Source organism: Mobula hypostoma, chromosome 3 (genome assembly GCF_963921235.1).
Source record: "Mobula hypostoma chromosome 3, sMobHyp1.1, whole genome shotgun sequence".
NCBI lineage: Eukaryota > Metazoa > Chordata > Chondrichthyes > Myliobatiformes > Myliobatidae > Mobula > Mobula hypostoma.
In genome coordinates, this window is record NC_086099.1 from 575,027 (window position 1) to 581,442 (window position 6,416).

Consider the following 6,416-nt stretch of genomic DNA (forward strand, 5'->3'; position numbering starts at 1 on the left):
ATCTGGACTATTTCTCTTCTCACCCTGTCTCTTGCAAAAATGCCATCCCCTTCTCGCAATTCCTCCGTCTCCGCCGCATCTGCTCTCAGGATGAGGCTTTTCATTCCAGGATGAAGGAGATGTCTTCCTTTTTTAAAGAAAGGGGCTTCCCTTCCTCCACCATCAACTCTGCTCTCAAACGCATCTCTCCCATTTCACACACATCTGCTCTCACCTCATCCTCCTGCCACCCCACTAGGAATAGGTTCCCCTTGTCCTCACCTACCACCCCACCAGCCTCCAGGTCCAATATATAATTCTCTGTAACTTCTGCCACCTCCAACGGGATCCCACCACGAAGTGCATCTTTCCCTCCCCCCCCCTCTGCTTTCCGCAGGGATCGCTCCCTACGGAACCCCCTTGTCCATTCGTCCCCCCCATCGCTTCCCACCGATCTCCCTCCTGGCACTTACCCTTGTAAGCGGAACAAGTGCTACACCTGCCCTTACACTTCCTTCCACACCACCATTCAGGGCCCCAGACAGTCCTTCCAGGTGAGGCGACACTTCACCTGTGAGTTGGCTGGGGTGATATACTGCGTCCGGTGCTCCCGATGTGGCCTTCTATATATTGGCGAGACCCGACGCAGACTGGGAGACCGTTTCGCTGAACACCTACGCTCTGTCCACCAGAGAAAGCAGGATCTCCCAGTGGCCACACATTTTAATTCCACATCCCATTCCCATGCTGATATGTCTGTCCACGGCCTCCTCTACTGTAAAGATGAAGCCACACTCAGGTTGGAGGAACAACACCTTGTATTCTGCCTGGGTAGCCTCCAACCTGGTGGCATGAATATTGACTTCTCTAACTTCCGTTAATGCCCCACCTCCCCTTCTTACCCCATCGCTTATTTATTTATTATTTATTATTTTTTTCCCTTTCTTTCTCTTTTTTTTCTCCCACTGTCCCTCTCACTATATCTTCCTCTGGTGCTCCCCTCCCCCTTTCTTTCTCCCTTGGCCTCCCGTCCCATGATAGAACATAGAACATAGAATAGTACAGCACCTTACAGGCCCTTTGGCCCACAATGTTGTGCCAACCCTCAAACCCTGCCTCCCATATAAGCCCCCACCTTAAATTCCTCCATATACCTGTCTAGTAGTCTCTTAAACTTCACTAGTGTATCTCCCTCCACCACTGACTCAGGCAGTGCATTCCACACACCAGACCACTCTCTGAGTAAAAAACCTTCCTCTAATATCTCCCTTGAACTTCCCACCCCTTACCTTAAAGCCATGTCCTCTTGTATTGAGCAGTGGTGCCCTGGGGAAGAGGCGCTGACTATCCACTCTATCTATTCCTCTTATTATCTTGTACACCTCTATCATGTCTCCTCTCATCCTCCTCCTCTCCAAAGAGTAAAGCCCTAGCTCCCATAATCTCTGATCATAATCCATACTCTCTAAACCAGGCAGCATCCTGGTAAATCTCCTCTGTATCCTTTCCAATGCTTCCACATCCTTCCTATAGTGAGGCAACCAGAACTGGACGCAGTACTCCAAGTGTGGCCTAACCAGAGTTTTATAGAGCTGCATCATTACATTGCAACTCATAAACTCTATCCCTCGACTTATGAAAGCTAACACCCCATAAGCTTTCTTAACTACCCTATCCACCTGTGAGGCAACTTCCAGGGATCTGTGGACATGTACCCCCAGATCCCTCTGGTCCTCCACATTACCAGGTATCCTGCCATTTACTTTGTACTCTGCCTTGGAGTTTGTCCTTCCAAAGTGTACCACCTCACTTCTCTGGGTTGAACTCCATCTGCCACTTCTCAGCCCACTTCTGCATCTTATCAATGTCTCTTTGCAATCTTTGACAATCCTCTACACTATCTACAACACCACCAACCTTTGTGTCATCTGCAAACTGGCCAACCCACCCTTCTACTCCCACATCCAGGTCGTTAATAAAAATCACGAAAAGTAGAGGTCCCAGAACAGATCCTTGTGGAACACCACTAGTCACAACCCTCTAATCTGAATGTACTCCCTCCACCACGACCCTCTGCTTTCTACAGGCAAGTCAGTTCTGAATCCACGTGGCCAAACTTCCATGAATCCCATGCCTTCTGACTTTCTGAATAAGCCTACCGTGTGGAACAATAGACAATAGGTGCAGGAGTAGGCCATTCGGCCCTTCGAGCTAGCACCGCCATTCAATGTGATCATGGCTGATCATCCACTATCAGTATCCAGTTCCTGCCCTATCCCCATAACCTTTGATTCCGCTATCTTTAAGAGCTCTATCCATCTCTTTTTTGAAAGCATCCAGAGACTTGGCCTCCACAGCCTTCTGGGGCAGAGCATTCCATATATCCACCACTTTCTGAGTGAAAAAGTTTTTCCTCAACTCCGAACCTTGTCAGATGCCTTACTAAAATCCATGTAGATCACATCCTGTGCACTACTCTCATCTATATGCCTGGTCACCTCCTCAAACAACTCTTATCAGGCTTGTTAGACATGATCTGCCCTTCACAAAGCCATGCTGACTGTCCCTGATCAGACCATGATTCTCTAAATGCCCATAGATCCTATCTCTAAGAATCTTTTCCAACAGCTTTCCCACCACAGATGTAAGGCTCACTGGTCTATAATTACACGGACTATCCCTACTACCTTTTTTGAACAAGGGAACAACATTCGCCTCCCTCCAATCCTCCGGTACCATTCCTGTGGACAACGAGGACAGAAAGATCCTAGCCAGAGGCTCAGCAATCTCTTCTCTCGCCTTGTGGAGCAGCCTGGGGAATATTCCGTCAGGCCCCGGGGACTTATCTGTCCTAATGTATTTTAACAACTCCAACACCTCCTCTCCCTTAATATCAACATGCTCCAGAACATCAGCCTCACTCATATTGTCCTCACCATCATCAAGTTCTCTCTCATTGGTGAATACCAAAGAGAAGTATTCATTGAGGACCTCGCTCACTTCCACAGCCTCCAGGCACATCTTCCCATCTTTATCTCTAATCGGTCCTACCTTCACTCCTGTCATCCTTTTGTTCTTCACATAATTGAAGAATGCCTTGGGGCTTTCCTTTATCCTACTCGCCAAGGCCTTCTCATGCCCCCTTCTTGCTCTTCTCAGCCCCTTCTTAAGCTCCTTTCTTGCTTGCCTATATTCCTCAATAGACCCATCTGATCCTTGCTTCCTAAGCCTCATGTATGCTGCCTTCTTCCACCTGACTATTTTCCACCTCAGTTGTCACCCATGGTTCTTTCACCTTACCATTTTTTATCTTCCTCACTGCGACAAATTTATCCCTAACATCCTGCAAGAGATCTCTAAACATCGACCACATGTCCATAGTACATTTCCCTGCAAAAACATCATCCCAATTCACACCGGCAAGTTCTAGCCTTATAGCCTCATAATTTTCCCTTCCCCAATTAAAAATTTTCCTGTCCTCTCTGATTCTATCCTTTTCCATGATAATGCTAAAGGCCAGGGAGCAGTGGTCACTGTCCCCCAGATGCTCACCCACTGAGAGATCTGTGACCTGACCCGGTTCATCACCTAGTACTAGATCTAGTATGGCATTCCCCCTGGTCAGCCTGTCCACATACTGTGACAGGAATCCGTCCTGGACACACTTAATAAACTCTGCCCCATCTAAACCCTTGGAACTAATCAGGTGCCAATTAATATTCGGGAAGTTGAAGTCACCCATCATAACAACCCTGTTATTTTTGCACCTTTCCAAAATCTGCCTCCCAATCTGCTCCTCGGTATCTCTGCTGCTACCAGGGAGCCTATAGAATACCCCCAATAGAGTAACTGCTCCCTTCCTGTTCCTGACTTCCACCCATACTGACTGAAATGAGCCTCTCCCTTCTCCAGCCTTGTATCCCTTTTGCCAATAAACTTCCCAGCTCTTGGCTCCATCCCTCTCCCTCCTGTCTATTCCTATAATTTTGGAACTTCCCCTCCCCCTCCCCTTTCAAATCTCATACTATCTCTTCTTTCAGTTAGTCCTGACGAAGGGTCTTGGTCCGAAAGGTCGACTGTACCTCTTCCTATAGATGCTGTCTGGCCTGCTGCGTTCTACCAGCATTTTGTGTGTGTTGCTTGAATTTCCAGCATCTGCAAATTTCCTCGTGTTTGCTTTTTTAACCATCTCTTTTGTTTTGTTCACATTCAGAAACAGGTTGTTGGCTCTGCACCAGTCCGTTAGCCGCTACACCTCCTCTCTGTAGGCTCACTCGTTGTTCTTGCTGATGAGACCCACCATGTTCATGTCATTGGCAAACTTGATGATGTGATTCGAGCTGTGTGTTGCAGCACAGTCATGGGTCAGCAGAGTGAACAGCAGTGTACTGAGCACACAGCCCCGTGCTCAGTGTGATGGTGTTGGAAGTGCTGCTTCCAATCCGGACTGACTGGGGTCTCCCAGTCAAGAAGTCTAGGATCCAGTTACAGAGGGAAGTGTTCAGACCCAGCAGTTTCGGCTTTCCAATCAGGTGCTGAGGAATGATTGTGTTGAATGTGGAACTGAAGTCTATGAACAGCATTTGAACGTATGTGTCTTTTTTGTCCAGGTGGGTGAGGGCCAGGTGGAGGGTGGTGGCGATGGCGTCGTCTGTTGAACAGTTGGGACGATAAGCGAACTGCAGGGTCTTTATGTGCCTCATGACGAGGCTGTCGAAACACTTCATGATGATGGATGTGAGTGCAATGGGACAGTAATCGTTGAGGCAGGACACTGAAGGCTTCTTCGGCATGGGGACAATGGTGGCGGCCTTGAAGCATGTTGGAACGACAGCGCTGCTGAGGGAGATGATGAGGATGTCAGTGAGAACATCAGCTAGCTGGTCTGCATATCCTCTGAGCACTCTGCCAGGAATATTGTCTGGTCCAGCAGCCTTCCGTGGGTTGACCCTGCACAGCGTTCTCCTCACATCAGCCACGGTAAGACACAGCACCTGGTCATTGGGAGGAGGAGTGGCCTTTCTCGTCACCACGTCATTTTCTGCCTCGAAACAAGCGTAGAAGTTGTTCAACGCATCTGGGAGGGAGGCATCACCCGCACAGACAAGTGGTGATGTCCTGAATGCCCTTCCACATGCGTCGCATGTCACCGTTGTCCTGGAAGTGGCTGTGGATTCGCTGGGCGTGTGCACGCTTTGCCTTTCTGATGGCCCAGGACAGTTTGGCCCTCGCTGTTGTTAGGGCTGCCTTGTCACCTGCTCTGAAGGCGGAGTCACGGGTCCTCAGCAGCGCACGCACCTCCGCGGTCATCCATGGCTTCTGGTTAGAGTGTGTAGTGATGGTCTTGGCCACAGTGACGTCATCGATGCACCTGCTGATGTAGCGAGTCACTGCCGTGTGCTCCTCTAAGTTGGTAGAGTCGCCATCGATTGCAGCCTCCCTGAACATGTGCCATTCAGTGTGCTCAAGGCAGTCTTGAAGAGCAGAGATGGCTCCTGCTGGCCAGGTTTTCACCTGCTTCTGAACTGGTCTGGAGCCCCTGACGAGCGGTGTGTATGCTGGGATTAGCATAACAGAGATGTGGTCTGAGTAACCGAGGTGGGGGCGGGAATCCGCCTGGTACGCATCGGGAATGTTTGTGTAAACGAGGTCCAACGCATTCTCCCCTCTCATTGCAAAGTCCACATACTGATGGAATTTGGGGAGCACTGACTTGAGGTTCACGTGGTTAAAATCTCCGGTGACAATAAACAGTCTACCAGGGTGTGCGTTCTGCAGTTCACTAATAGCCCCATACAGTTCACAGAGCGTCTCCTTAGCATTAGTGCTGGGGGGAATGTAGACACCGACTATAAGGACGGTGGTGAATTCCCGTGGTAAATAAAATGGTCTGCATCTAACAGTCTCAAACTCCACTAGCGATGAGCAGTCACAAGAGACCAGCACAGAGTTCTTGCACCATTCCGTGTTGATGTATACACACAAGCCCGACTGCACAGAGCTGTATCTCTGTTGGCCCGAAACAAGGCGAGCCCATCGAGCTGAATGGCGGTATCCGGAACTCTGTGGCTAAGCCACGTTTCCGTGAAAACGAAAGCGCAGCAGACTCAGACTTGCTGAGTGGTCCGCTGGAGCCGGATGTAGTCCAATTTATTGTCCAGGGAGCGGATATTGGAGAGCAAAATGGACGGCAGAGCTGGCCGGCTAGGGTCTGTTTTTAGCCTGGCACGGACCCCTGCCCGCTTGCCGAGCTTCCACTTCCTCTCACACACCTTACGATGTCCCCAACCCCGGCCACCTGCCACCAGCATCAGGCGATATCGAGGACTGTTGGCCTGGTCCCCAAAGCAAGCCGATGTCACGTAGCTTCTGCAGCAGATCCTCGTGAAGGTTTGTTGTTAGGCGATTTCTGTATTGCAGCAGTGTCTGGCGATGGA